We start from the raw sequence: 15,942 nt of genomic DNA, 5'->3' as shown, positions 1-15,942 counted from the left end.
ACTACTTACCAACTCATCAACGATTAATCATAGCCTCAATTCCTTAAATCCTTATATCCAAATCATAAATCACAATATCCAAATTCCTTTGCAGGGAGTTGCGAATGATGTCTACAGTAGAGTAAGTGATCGTCGACGGTAATGATAATCGATGACGAGATTCTAGGATATTTTTGAAATCTTATGAATTTTGTGGGAGAAAATAACCTCAGTGACCAAAAATGCCTTATAATATACGAATTTAACCAACTTTTTTGGATTTGCCAAAATGACCAACAAATTCGCAACACGATCTCAATTTCGCAACGCAAATTCCAATTTCGCAACTCAGTTTCCAATTTCACAACTCAGTTTCCAATTTCGCAACTCGAATATGTAAATCGCATTACGATTTTCCAAATTTGCGTTGCTATTTTCCAAATTTGCAATGCGAAAGTTAAATTCGCAACTGAATTTTAAATTCGCAATGCGAATTTAATTTCGCAACAGGTTTTAGTTTCGCAACACAAATGTTTTGGGTATATAACATCGCAGCAGCAACAACTCATAACATAAATCCCTAAATCGCAACTCATTCCATCTCCATCTATCACTCTCTCCAGCGACATCCGTTCCTATATCCAACGACATCCTTCCCCATCTCTATTTTTTTTACATAATTTTATTTCTATATAATTTTTCAATGATTTCTCTCCCAAATTAACAACTATCAACTTAATAACGGTATATTTTTCTCTAAGTTAGTGATGATATCTAGTTTATAGCTCGTTTGTTTAGTAAATTAATTTATAATTTTTAGAATAAAATCATCTAATATTGATCATGTTTGGATAGATTTGTGTTTTGGAGGGTCATGGGAGAATGTTCATGGTGTTTTACAATATGTACCTTTGCCCATGAATCTTCAACTAAAAATGTCTTTAAAAAAGTTAACTTATGAAACTCTAATGTTACGTGTTGCAAAAAAATTGAATTTAGAGCCTCTAAGTGGATTTAGGCTATCTTATCTGAGAAAAGGTAAAGTTTATTTGTTAACCGACAATGAATATGTTGAACGATTCATTGCTTACATTAGTGTTTCCCAAGAAGATGATGTTACATTATATGTTGTTGAACCTAGAAGTAGTGAAGTTTGGTCAGTAGCGGGTAGTAATCAACTAAGTTCTTCAACCCAAAATTTAATGGTTCCACTACAATTTCATCACCAAGCAAATTTTGTTTCACCACATTTCCAAAACCAAACACAATCTCAAAACCCATAACATTTTCCTAAACCAAATCTCAATCAACTTTCAGCACCAAATTTCGGTTTTCGTATTGACCAGTTAGACGATTATGAGCTAACAGAAAAAATTATGAGTACTAGTTAGTATTCGAAATTTGATATTGGTCAATACTCAGACTTTGATCTTGGTCAATATTCAGATTTTGATGATGTGATGGAAGAAGAAACAGACCATGCATGTAATGATTTTGATATTGGTCAATACCCGAATTTTGATGATGAAACAACCGCTGCCGAGGAAGATGTTGTTGATGATAATGAGGAGGAAGTTACGACTGTGAATGAACATGTTGAACATCCATTCTGTAATTCATATAACCTTGAAGAAGAAAAAGAAGAAGAAGAAGTCCCCGAATAAAGGAAAAAGAAGAAAATGCTATGGGAGTATAACTGGAATATGCCAGAATTACTTCAAATACCGGAAGAAGAGTTGATAAATATATCAGTTGATTGTTACACAAAAGTTATTTGTATCAAGAAAGATGATTGTTTTGATACAAAGGAAGACTTGAAGATAGCTTTGTATACGAAATGTGTGGAAGATGGCTATCAACTAAGAGTTAACAAATCAAGCAAAGATCGTTTCGAAACAAGGTGTATGATTGACAAAAACTGTACGTGGCATATGATTGCAAAGAGGATAAAAGATTGCGAAATGTTTCAAGTTAGGACTTTTATTGATAAACATACATGTTCAAGAATCCAAGTTTTTCCTCACCATAGACAGGCAAACAAAAAGGTGTTGGGTGGTTTTCTGGCTGAGTTAATGTTTTTAAATAGAAGGGTATATCGGGGACATGAAATTATGACTGACATGAATGCTCGGTTCAAGATTAGTATCTCATATTCTCAAGCTTGGAGAGCCAAATGTTATGCCTTGGAATTATTGAGGGGTCGCCAGAAGCATCGTTTGCCTAACTGCCGGCTTATTGTCACAATTTAAAGCTGAAAAATTCTGGGTCGGTAACTCATATCAAAACAGATAGAGATGGACGCTTTGAGTTGCTATTTATCGCCATTTGTGTCGCGGTTAGTAAATAATTATAATTTTGTTGACTTATTTTTGTTAGTTGCATGCATTTCACATTTAAATGATTATATTTCTTGTATATGATTGTGTAGATCGTTCGTTTATTACTTGCATGCACCCAGTTATTATAGTTGATGAAGCACATTTGAAAGGTCGATACCTTGGAGTAAACTTATTAGCAGTAGCCATGGATGCTAACAATGGGATACTGCCAATAGCTTACGGGGTTGGCAAATCTGAAACCTCTGATTCATGGACATGGTTTATGGGGCATCTTAGGGATTGCATATATCCTATTAGCAATCTGACAATCATATCCGATAGGGCAAACTCAATTGACAACGCTGTTAGAAGGTGTTTCCCAGATGCTTTTCATGGACTTTGTTGTGTTCATTTGTACAGAAATCTAAAATCAAGGTCTGCTGGTATAAAAAATCACAAATGGACATACTGGAAGGCTCTAAAAGCTTATCGGGAAGTGGATTTTAATAAGCATATAAATTGTTTAAGACGTGTTTTGCCTCAATGTGCTCAAACACTAGAAGATGTCGGGTTTGAAAGATGGTCAAGAGTACATCAACTTAGAGCAAGATATGGTTTCATGACGTCTAATAGTGCAGAATCAATCAACGCTCTAAGTCGTCATTCCCGAAAATTACCCATTACTATGTTAATGGAGTTTTTTCGAGCCTCTATTCAACAGTGGTACTACAAGAAAAGAAACCATGCATGTATTATTTCTTTAAATTCGTAACTTATCATATATTTCACTAAGTATTATTTATTTAAATTTACAGAAACATTGGAACGTCGTGTTACACCATGGACTGAAAAAAAGATAACGAAACGTGTTGTGAAGTCAACGTCTTGGAGAGTTGAACCATGTTCAAACACTTTGTTTGAAGTATTGGATAATAACTTAAATGGGCTTGTCGATCTAAATACAAAAACGTTTAGTTGTAAGAAATGACAAACATCTGGTTATCCATGTGGCCATGTTATAAAAATTGTTCTTCATCTAAACCAAGATGATTCAAGCGCATACGCTATGGATTGCTACACAACAAAAGTATATCGACAGACTTATGTCGAGATTGTCTACCCATGTCCACATCCTTCTGAGTGTGACATACCAGATGACTTACAAACAGTTTTGCCACCATTCATGGACAACAGGCTACCTGGCCGACCAAAAAATCACGATCGTATACTGTCTAAGGGTGAAGAGAAGAGGATATCGACATGTAGTCGGTGCAAGGAAAGTGGTCATACATGGTTGACCTGTGGATCACCAGTGCCATCACAATCATCTTTTCCTCTACCAAAAAATGGATCCTCATCAAAATCCAAGGCTCATATGGTGTCAAGCAAAAGGAAATCAAAATCGCAATCAAAATCAAAATCCCAATCACAACCGGCTTCACCTTTTGGGACTTATTAACTTAGTTGATTTTTAAATGCAAACGTTGTATTATGTGTATTTTATGTGTGAATGCATACATTTTTAGTTAGACATTCATTAGTAACTTTAGTTTGAACATTGCTATGATCTGTTCAGTTGTTATCATGTTGGGATTTTCTCTTGTATTTGATTGCTTGGATAGTTGTTCTCTTGCTTCTTCAAGTGTCCTTAGCTTGTATTTATAGCTTGGAATGTGTTTGATGTTGTATATACCTTGTTATTGTATGTTGCGATCAACGCGAAAGTCAAATTTGCAACACGAAATAAGCGTTGCGAATTTGACTATCGCGTAGCGAATTTGACTTTCGCGTTGCGAATTTGACTATCGCAACGCTTATTTCGCGTTGCAAATTTACCTTCAACAGGTCTTTTTTACCTTCAACATAATACAGATTGAAAATTAAACAACAAATCAATTAAACATTGTTGTGGGTACATTATTTGGAAAAATAATATTCCGGACTTCGTTAGAAATAACCCTTTTTTATCGGATTAATTTTGTTTTTGTGGGTACATTATTTGAACATTGTTATGTATAAATTTGTTGTGTATGTATGTTTTGGTTTGATTATATTGTATGCATTTAGGTCCTCTACCAATAATATTAGGTCCTCGGAGATTGATTGTCTGACCTCTTTGCCTAAAAAGCCGTCATGCAAAAGTAATAAATGGCATACTCGGACAACATCAAGGTCATCCATCCGAGTAAAACAATCTTTATCAAATAATCTCTTCAAGTCGTCAACGTGTATACTCGGCTTCGACTATGCCAGCTCAGGAAAAACCCGATATAACCATGATGGGCGGGCGATATGACTAGTGTACCGACCTACATCATCGTTCCCGAAGCGTAGACCGGTGATTAAGCAAAACTCCTCCCGCCCAAAACAAATATACGCCGGTGCCGGAGGAAAATGAAACCATATCTCCTCATCACCACGTTGTACCCCCTCGGGTAGATCGTTAGTCATGGTCTGAAGAAACAAATGTGTCAACATAGCATCTCCACCCGTATGTTGCACTTTCAGCCATGACCCGAAGTAAGTATCCTCAAACAATTTTCTTTGTAGAGGTGTAAGCGTCGACGCAATTTAGTGGCTAGGCTTAATTTATTCCTTAAGGTCAATGCAGCCGAAAAAAATTTCTACAAAAACAATAAACATACCAAGTTAGATATACCAAAAACTACAAATTATACACTATAAACAGACATGATATTAAACAGTGAAAACAAAGCCAAATATGTTTCAAACTAGCACGGCATTCACCTAAGTCATTATTCCATCATAGTTTACAAAATGCATCAAATAACATTCCAGAAGTAAGCACTTATATAAACATTTAAAAGGACAACATATAGGTTTAGTACAGGTTCAAGGACAACATAAAGAGTAGTAGTTTATTCTTGAAACTTAAATTAGAAACACCGTGAAGTTAGTATTTGTCTTTTTTTTGTTGAAGTAATTCAATTCATTCAAGTTTCAATTTGGCGAATCAAAGAAGTTTCTGAAACTTAAATTCGCAACGCGATTTTAGTTTCGCGTTGCGAATTTGGTGTTGCGATTTAGGGTTTCTTCAATAAAAAAGACAAAACAAAGACAAATACTAACTTCACAGGGTTAAAGACTAAACATTTTAGCAGTATTGGCAGCAACCGAATGAATTTAGCAATCTCAGTGAAATGGTTAATCTAATAATAATACAAAAGTTTCAAAATAAAAATAAGAGATTAAAAAAACTAAACATCGGTGATTGATTTTCCATTTCTGACCGTGAATGGTTGTGAGGGTTGATCTGAGAGATGGAGATAGACAGATTTCGTCGGAAATGGGGACAAATTTCGTCGGAGATGGGGGACGGATGTTGCCGTAGAGAGTGAGAGATGGAGATGAGACTCAGTTGTGCTTTAGGGTTTTAGGTTAGAGATGATTTGCGATAATACTGTTTACATTTGTGTTGCGAAATTAATATTGTATTTTGCGTAAAAACATTTGACTTTCGCGTTGCGATTTAAAAATTCGCGTTGTGAATTTGGAAAATCGCAACGCGAATTTGGAAAATCGCAATGCGATTTACATATTCGCATTGCGAAATTGGAAACTGGGTTGGGAAATTGGAATTCGCGTTGCGAATTTATTGGTCATTTTGGCAAATCCAAAAAAAGTTGGTTAAATTCGTATATTATAAGGCATTTTTTGTCACTGAGGTTATTTTCTCATTTTGTGGTATTTTCTGAAAATAGAAAAAATCATATATATATATATATATTTTAAATTTATAAATTTTATTTTTAAAAAAAATTAAAGTAAATTAAAAAATTAGGTCACATATTACACACCGATTGGTTGAGTGAATTTTAACGAATATTTTTAACGACCATGACAGACCAATCACTTAAAATAATAACATCGAAAATGTTAAACACCTATATTAATAAAAAAATAAACACTTAAATGAAAAATATAATTTAAACATCCTTTAAAAATTATAACATTTTAAAAGTCGAAGAATTTATATCTTTAATTTCACCTTAATTTGACAAAGAATTTACAAAACCGAAAACATCTAAGATATTTAAATAAATCCCATATTTACAAAGCTAAATAAAAGTCATTTTAAAATTTAAAATTTATTTCTATATTAAATAAGACAAGAAAATTATCTAAGCAGCAGGGGATTGGTAACTGAGATGAGTACATTCATGGCATTGATTACATTGAAGGTCCACTGTTCTTTTAGGTTGATATCACCACCTTAAAGGTGAGACCTCATTAGTACTACATTTCAAGTGGATTTGACAAAGTACTTTTTTTAGGTCAAAAAGAGTAGCAACCCACCCAAACCAACATGTTTATAAAGTAGTTTGACTTAATTTTCAAAAAATATATAATTAATAATTTTACAAAAGTATACGACTCATTTATTTTGAATAGGGTAGAATAATTATAAAGTAATATTTAAAAATTTTCTTAAATTATGATAAAGTACATACATTTTGTATATGTTGATGTTTAAACTCGAATCTTTTAAATAAAATATTTTTATTATTATTGAAGACACTCAATTAATATAATATAGAGCTCATTTTTAAAATATAAATATCATTTGTGAATAATGATTAAATGTGTATTAAATAATAATGAATATAGAAGATATAGATGGGAGTCAAACCTAAAGAAATTAGGTTAGATAATAGATATTGATATGCATTGTTAGTTGTTTTTTTTCAAATGGTCCCAAAAGTAATTTCCTATACCTCTCCAAGGAAAATGAATCATTTCATTTTTTTAAGTGAAATGAATGAAATAAAAGTTAATGTAAAATATTTTTTTTTCAAAGGGTTAAATTAATATTTTATTTAAAGTTCGAGAGTCAAATTAAAATTAAGATTTTTTGTTAACGTGATGTGTCATCAATGTAATGATAGTTAACAATTGAAAATTGTTATTAATCAATAACACAAGTATCCAAATCATAACAATTGAAAGTTGAGTGGCTAAAATCAAATGAAAATAAAACAAAAGTGACATCTGTTGTAGTTTATCTTATTATTTTGTATACATATTTAAACCAACCATAACATATAAATCACAATCTATCTATTCAAATTCACAACCTTTAAATTGTTATAACAACAATGAAATCAATCGAGTGCCTAATATTATTAGAATTCTAGTCTAACATAAAACTTTTAAATTTTTTTCTTATATATATGGTATTAATTCTCTCTGTGGCAAAACCCAATCAAAAGAGTTCCGTCCTAGAAAGGGCAAATTTAGGGTAAGGGCCAATGGATTCTTTTTCTATTGGTTTAGGAAATTTTCACTTGTAAGTTTCAAACCTTTTTTTTTATTTAAATAGGGGGGTTTTGTATGAATTATATTGAGAGGTTCATACAAAAACATCGGAAGGGTCTTGTTACAACCCCTAAACTTATATTGGAAAAAAAAGAGTGCACCTTCCGAGCTATTCAAGCAACTTAAACACCACCGTACATCACACAAGCATACTCCCGACAAACTTTGAATTGTGAATTTGTTTAACTTCCCCATCTACCCAACTTTTCATCAATAACACCTTAATATTATATATAATTCAATTTTCTATTTCCTAAGATATGGCTTTGGGTGTGTATATATATAAAGTACCAAACGAGAAAAATTACGAATAAGAAAGAAGAATTTTACTACAGACTACAGTTAACGATAAAGTATAAAAGAAAAAAGCACGTGTCTTCATTTTTATTCTAATTTATTTTTTCACTACCACAAATTTTTCATGCAGAACAAAACACAATTCATGTCATAAATATTATTGCCTTATTGGATGAAAATTTGATAAAAAACAAGCCACATGGGTTGGCCAACCTCAACAAAAACAGGTCAAAGTGAACAATCAAATATTGCCAAAAATAAAGGTTGGGATGGGGTTTCCAATTCAAATTCCAAGATATCTCATTTTATTTAAATGATATAAAGAAGAAGAAGAAAACATTACTTAAAAGGACAGAAGTGAGTCATGGCGATGCTAACAGCTTATGAACTTCAATCTCCATCTGTAAAGGGACAGGCCGACCGATTTCAATGTTGGGGCTACAGATTATATGACAGCTATGAACATATCCCATGTTTCTTCCAATGTTTTTGCTTTAATTTGTTGGTTCCCGTTACATCTATTCAATAATCAACCTCATATAAGTTTTTTAGTTTTTCGATCCGATCCGATCCGTGAATAAATTCACCCGTGATTTATATATTTGTATTGTGTTCGAAAATGGCCCTTTTCCTACCCCTCGATTTTCATTTTATATTCATTTTTTTATAATTACTATGAGGCCTTAAACTCTAAAATTTTCATCTTAAAATATATAATTTCGAATACCAAAATTATTATAAAAGAAATCCGGATTTGAGTTCAACAGATTCATAAGATAGGGTTAAGGGCAACTTAAAGTTCTAACTTTAAATTAGGATATGTAAACTTAAGAAATAACTCGAATAAGTTCATAGCTGAACCATGGTTTCATAAATTATAGGGATCTAAAAGAAAATTTACCCATACTTTAGCTGTTCCAATCAAATGGTGGCCATATTATAACCTATATTCAAACCTAAGAAGTAAGCAAAGTTTAGAGGAGAAGTTACGTTGCAAAGGAGAAATCACTCAAGCATAGAATGGTCGGTTGATGATTACAAGTTATACGATACGATTATATGCTAAAAATATGATAAAAATAATAATTGAATTATGACAAAAAGGTATCCATAAGAAATACAAATTTGATACATATACACACAAAATACAAACATAACTTGAAAATACGAATAAGTTCGTAGCTAAACTGCAATTTCAAAAATTATAGGGATTTAAATGAAAATTTGCCCATTCTTTAGTTATTCCAATCAAATGGGACCATAGTGTCACCTATCGTCAAACCTAAGAAAGTAAACAAAGTTTAGTGGAGAAGTTACATCTATGTTATATGATATGAATATAATTAAAATATGTTTTAAAAGAAGTAATATATATCAATAATAAGTTGCTAAATTTTATGATAATTCGAATTAGAAAATCTGTATGAAATGGAGATAAGATTGTTTTTTAGTGTCTCCTAAAGATTAGAATAAGTTTGATTGATTGGATAAGCAAATGGATGATTGGATTCATAATTATCAAAAAGTCATCACCACTTCTTTAGCAATGAATCAATGTTTTCTTTTCATAAACATGAAACCTTTGATAAAAAAAAATTAATAACCCGGGAATATGTAAACCACTTCTTGATGTGTAATTTCTTTTATCACATGAGTCCACTTCTTTTGATTATATATTAAAGAAGCTTTACAATCATTCAAGTTTAACTTAATTTAAAATAAATAAATTTTAGAATAAACAAATAATTTTTTCACGATTAATTAATCTATTCTGCATTGGATCAAACCAATTAATGGATACTCATAAAAAAAATAGATCAAAAGCGATGAAAATGTTTTAATTAAGATTTGAGAATAAAGAATCCTATTAATCGATTCTTTGGAATTAATTAACATTTTCTTTATTAAAAGGTTTTTACTTAAATCTAGTTTATGGAGTATGGATTATTAACGGCCTTTCTAGGCCCATAACCGAAAGGAATTGGCAAACCTAACCTTCCTTCATAAAGGCAATTTACCTCGATAAAAATACTTTTATTAATCAAACCTATGGTTATAAAGCTTCGTTATAATTTTGAAGTTCTCTTTTTTTTATTAATAAAATTAGATCACTTTTATTTTCATAAAAAATATAAAATTTTTATTATAAGCTTGCATTTCTTATCCCATTCATTTCATAATCTTTACTCAAAGTCATTGAATCATAGCTTAGGCCTCCTCGGATGCAGTTTTCTTCTCTTCCCTTGCTGCATATTTTAAAAGTTTGAGTCATACAATAAAAGAGGGAGAAAGAGAGACATGGAGATGGTCTTCAACGAAGTGCTGTAGTGGCAGATGCATGTCCATGTTAAGGCGGACACTAATTTTTCTTATCTATTTTAATGTTTGTGTCTAATTTAAAATTTTATTTATGTCCATTTAATAAAAAAATTTGTATTTACAAGGAAGATGTACTTAATTAATGTGAGATTACTCCCTTTGAATTACCAAAGTACACTATATTAATTTGAAAAGTAAACCTAATTTAGAAGTGCTTAAAAAGTCAACTCCTTTTTTTATTGCCGAGCACCTAATTTTTAATTGTGCTGAACAATATTTCATCAGTTGGTTAAATTGTTCATATTTAGTCCTCATATTCATTTAGGTAATGAGTTATACATTTACTTGAACACTCCTTTTCATTCTTCTAGAGTCTCATTCCTCTCTTTTCTCGATAAAATTATGATTAGATTTAGCATTTATCTAAAAAAACTTTTGATTGCGTTGAAGATGAAGATAGATATTCAACCTTTAAATCTGATCAGATTTCTTCATTTGTAGCAGCCAGCCTTGGTTTTGTAGCTTACCATTTTAATTGCCGATCCAATGTGCTCGTTAGAGAAACGTGGCAACCTTTTCATCCTCGCCCATACCGGAAAAAGCGTCGAGCACCGGCTCAATCCCAACCTAATCAGCTTAATCATCGCTGCGCTTTCACGAGCCAAGCCTCAGTCGACCCGTGATTCGGCCCTTGTCATTGTGTCCCACAGCAAGTTCTTCTGCAATGGCTAAGACCTCGATTGGGTCAATGCCGCGGATAGGTCCAATCAAGAAGCTCAACAACGCTTCGACCGATTGCTTGACTCCCTCAAGCCCCTTATCCTATCCTTCATCTCCCTCCCCATTCCAACTGTCGCTGCCGTCAACGGAAACGCCGTTGCTGCCGGCGTGATGCTCGCTTTCTGTCACACTACGTTGACATGAGACGTGACAGAGGTGTGCTCTGTACATGAGCGAATTGGATAGAGAGATTAGGGTTCCTTTAATCTTCATGGCTTTTTAGGGCCAAAACTTCGGTTCGACCATGCGCGATATGTTGTTGCTTGGGTTGAAGATAAAGGGCTAGGAGGCACTGAAAACGGGGATCGCGGAGGCCGTGCACGACGGCGAGGAAGGAGTTACAAATGCTCGAACGAAAATGGCCGTTGAAATGAGAAAAGGGTTGTTTCCTGAACTTTGTGGCATGCTGGGAATGTCGTCCAATGTTATTGCAACTCCAAAACTTTGATTTATATAGTACTTTAGTTGTGTTTGATTAATGTTGTTAATTGTTAAATACAATAATCATGTTCGTATCAAACTATTTCAATTCAACTAATTTCAATAATAGGATAATTAGTTATTCACAACCCACGGATTTTAGTCCGACTTATCCTATATAGTTTTTTTTTTTTTTGCTTTTCCTTTTTCTACTTTGAATTTGAATGGAACAAGTCGTTATGTTTTATGAAGATAAAATTGGATAAAGGGTTTCGTTCGGTATAATTATAAAAAATAATTTGAATGTTTAATTAAATAATCATTTAATTTATATATTTTAAAGTATTTTGATCCTCAATATTTTATTTTAGGATGAAGAGATCTTTAATGTTTAATTAAATAATTAAATAGTCACTTCAACATTTATTTTTTCTTTTGAATATTTTAATCTTCAAATATTTTATTTTAAGATAAGAAGAACATTGATCATTAACTAATAATTTTGTTCATAAATATTTTTTTTATTTTCGGATAAAAATAAAATATTTGGGAGAACAAAATACTTTAAAAAAATAGAACAAAATGCTTTAAAAAAATTAGATAGTATGATCTTTAAAAGAAATTTAAATAAAAATTTGAGCTCAAATTGAGTTTTATAAAGAATAAATTAGATTCAATTAAAATTGGATTTAGAATAAAAAATTCTTGAAATCTCCGAAAGGAGAAACATGTCCCTTTCACCATAATGCACTAAAAAAATATCATAAATAGTAGCTCTAATTTCAATAAAAAAAATTATGAATGTCTAATTTTAAATATTAAAAATCGAAAACTACACCATTATTTTGACCACTGCGTTTTGTACCTCTGGATCTCGTCTCGATTTCATACAGTAGCGGTTTCATTTGTTTTCTCGATTTCATTTTCGTTGAACTTTAAGGTTTTTGATCGAAAACGAAAATGGGATTTGTTTCTTTCGTCGGGAGAGTTCTTTTCGCTTTGGCGTTTCTCCTCTCTGCTTGGCAAGAGTAAGTTTCACTTCAGATCTTAATGGGGTCTGTTTATTTCTCGAGGAAAAAAGGAGAGGGCAGTTTAGATCTTAATTCAGATTTGGAACTCAGAGCTGTTTCGAAATGTTAAAAGAAGAATTAGTTTTTAATTTACGACGATTTAATGATATTTGTTTTTTTTAATGATTAATAATTGTTAGAGTTGTATGTTAATAGCTGTTGTTTATAGTAAAGTTGCTTGCTTTGTTGGAAAATTTAAAAAACTAGTGCAAATTAAGGTGTCAATTTGGGTAATTTCTTTATACATGTAAAAGTCTGAAATTGTATTGATGATGTTCATATTAAATTGCTCAGATGTTTATGCCTTATGGCAGTATATATATATATATATATGCTGATTCCCCTTTCTAACGTAGAAATATTAATGGTTAACTGTTGAAGAATTTTAAAGAGGCATTTGGCTCTAGTGGTTAGGCTATGATCCCTTGCTCAAAGATCAAGGCTCAAATCTCCTTACCCAAATCAAAGAGTGTTAGGAGTATGCTCCCTGGATTCAAATATAAAGAGAGGTCTTAGGGTGACAAAATCTTGAGGGACTTGGGATTCAAAGAGGACAATAACAATATTGAACTGGATCATGGTATCACGATGCTTGCGTGATGACGCATGGGGCCCCATCATATGGTGATCGGTCTTGACACCTTGCTCAACGCCGTGTTGTATCTCTAGGCGTTGTGCTAGACAACGTAGTTGCCTCAAGAAATTTTCCTTTTATTTTGAACATTTTTCTTTAATTTTACCTTTACCAGTAAGAAAGTGGATGATATAAAACTCTCATCTTCTTGATACTTGATTGTTCAACAACACGAACACTCATACATATATAAAAGAGCAGTAGATGATAGGAGATTTGAGATCTTTTTGAATGCAAAACTGTTTTCAAGCTGAGCTTAGAATATAATTCTGGAATTTTGCCGTTGGGCTAAGGTGTTTTTTCAAAAAAAATGGTTATGACAGTGTGCCTTGCTTGTTTCTTTTCTTACTTTATGTGTTCATGTGTATAGGTTCAATGAATTAGGTGATGATGGGGGGCCAGCAGCTAAGGCATTGAAACCAAAATTCGATGTCTTCTCAAAGACTGTGTCAGCTCATACCGGGGTGCAAGTGCCAAAATTCGATGTAAGAATTGCTTTATTTCACGACTGAGATGAACTTATTTATGTTTCACGTTTTTCTAATTTCTTAACTCTTGGAGCTGTGATTTACAGATTAAGTATCTAGTTGCTGCTTCTATAGCCTTTAAAGGTGTCGGGGGCATCCTTTTACATTGGGCACTAGTATCGGAGCTTATCTTCTGGTTTGTTTATGGACTTATGTATCAGTTTTAGTTCGTAGTTCAATTATCAACTAAGTCCACTGATGTATTACACTACTGTACTCGTGTAGGTTCTGCAACAGCTCATAGTTACTCCTATATTGTACGACTTCTACAACTATGACACAGAACAGAAAGAATTCGGTATACATTTTACCAAATTCACACAGGTTCGTAGTTGATATATGTTTCATTTCTCCCTTCCAATTATACATTTCATGTCGCAATTCATTTCAAATTATATTTTTCTAACTAAATTCCCTTTCTCAGAACTTGGCGCTGTTAGGGGCATTATTCTTCTTTATTGGCATGAAGAACTCAATGCCCAAGAGACGACTCAAGAAAAAGGTTTCGAAAACAAAAACATATTGAAGAGGAACCTCTACGTTTTTGTTCGATCTCTGTCGACCTTGGTGAATCAATATATCTATTCATATTGCACAATGACTTTGTTCCTTCAAGATTAGGGGGAAGAAGAGCATATTATTACTTGGACAGCATGATATCGTTAACTACAAGTTTAGTTCATTGTTATTTAGTTTTCAGAAAGGGTTTGATCATTTTGATTTAAATATGCTGTATCTTTTGGTTTTACCCATGTTCTTGGAATCTTTCAATCCTGGATTCATAGTGCTTATTGATGTTGTGTATCAGAAAACATATCAACTTTGTGATCATTTCAAACCCCAGAATCTCCTGCTTACTCGGCGTACGATCGAACATTGAGGGTTTTTATCACATTTGATGTTCCGGTAAGATGTGAGAGAAGTTTCAGTCGATTTTGGTGCGTCGTGAAGCACTGTCGATATTTCCAATGCACCCTTAGTGAATGATGTTCGTGGATTGAACCTCGAGATGATTGGTACGGTGTCATTTTAACATCATTCATGTTTTATCTTCAACGATCTAAAAGAATAATACAAATGTGTTTGTTAACTTCAACTATGTGAAAGATAATACAAATACTCTATGATATAAGAATATCCAAAGCTAAATAAACAAAGTTATTCATGTGTATATATCTTCAACATGGTTATCAATAAAAAAGAATATTCACAAACGTTTTCCTCGTTTAGACTTTTTCTTGTCACCATCACTCTTTTTGTTGTTATCTTTAGTTTCTATATTATTCTAATTTTAGCGTTTTGCCATTCAGACATTCACCAAGATTGTTTATACAAAGAGGTTACATTCAAATACCAGAGAATACTAATGGCGGTAGCAGGTGAGTTTGAACGGAATATGACGAAGCTAGTGAAATCAAAGCTTTTGACGAGACAAAAGCCGTTGTCAAATGGCTTGTAGATGCTGGAATTTTGGGGGTTCCTCGTGTTGGTTTTTTGGCAAAATCTCACATTGGTTGTGTATAAGGAGGAGGGGAATTCTTTGTTATAAATAGAGTCCTCCTCCTCCTTAGTAGTTTAACATCCCACAAATATAAGTCTTCTTATATTAAAGGCTATTTGTACTCTTTCTCTCTCTTTGTAATATTTTCTCTATTAGTGAAATATTATTTTAGTAGTGTTCGATGACTTAAGCATAATTTTAACCTAATCTCGTTAAATTTTTGTGTTCTCTTTTATGTCTACTTAATAGCTATTGTCGGGTATAGTTGTTAATATTGTCCTATTAAAATTACTTGTCTTGGTAGTTCTATCTAAGGAAAGTGGGGTTTTAAGAGGGACCATTGTGACCCCTCCTCTTTCCTGGGAATCTACCTTGGAGTGATTTTTAGTACAGTCGTTTTCACGCTAGTCACCTAGATAATAGTTTTCAAGGTGAATTTGTTATTATTGGTGAAAATTAACCCAAATTCCACAATAATTGGTATCAACGCTCTTGGTTTATTTAGTATGCTCTGTGGTTGCGGTTTAGGCTAATCTTCCACATCAGAAAAAATTTCCTTGGGATAATTGACATTCCGCATTGACAACTATTAAATAGAGTTTGTAGCAGAAATGGCAGACGACACAAAAACATCTACACATGTTGTGACAAATGTTAGATTTAGTAGGAGATTTTTTTTATGACACCTGTCATTCGGCATGTGGCAAAGTGAGGTTCTAGATGCCCTATTTCAGCAAGGTCTAGACATTGCTATTGAAGG

At 32.7% G+C, this 15,942-nt stretch overlaps 2 pseudogenes; both read left to right on the top strand.

The window, feature by feature from the left end:
• The first annotated feature begins 10,796 nt into the window (after window positions 1-10,796).
• Window positions 10,797-11,478, top strand: LOC120178027 (annotated as a pseudogene).
• Window positions 11,479-12,302: 824 nt separating this feature from the next.
• On the top strand, window positions 12,303-14,264 carry LOC120178004 (annotated as a pseudogene).
• The last annotated feature ends 1,678 nt before the right edge of the window (window positions 14,265-15,942 follow it).

Source organism: Hibiscus syriacus, unplaced genomic scaffold (assembly GCF_006381635.1).
Source record: "Hibiscus syriacus cultivar Baekdansim isolate YM2019G1 unplaced genomic scaffold, ASM638163v2 tig00003502_pilon, whole genome shotgun sequence".
Taxonomy (NCBI): Eukaryota; Viridiplantae; Streptophyta; class Magnoliopsida; order Malvales; family Malvaceae; genus Hibiscus; species Hibiscus syriacus.
The sequence above is the reverse complement of the archived record's forward strand: the minus strand, read 5'-3'. Positions and strand labels throughout refer to the sequence as shown.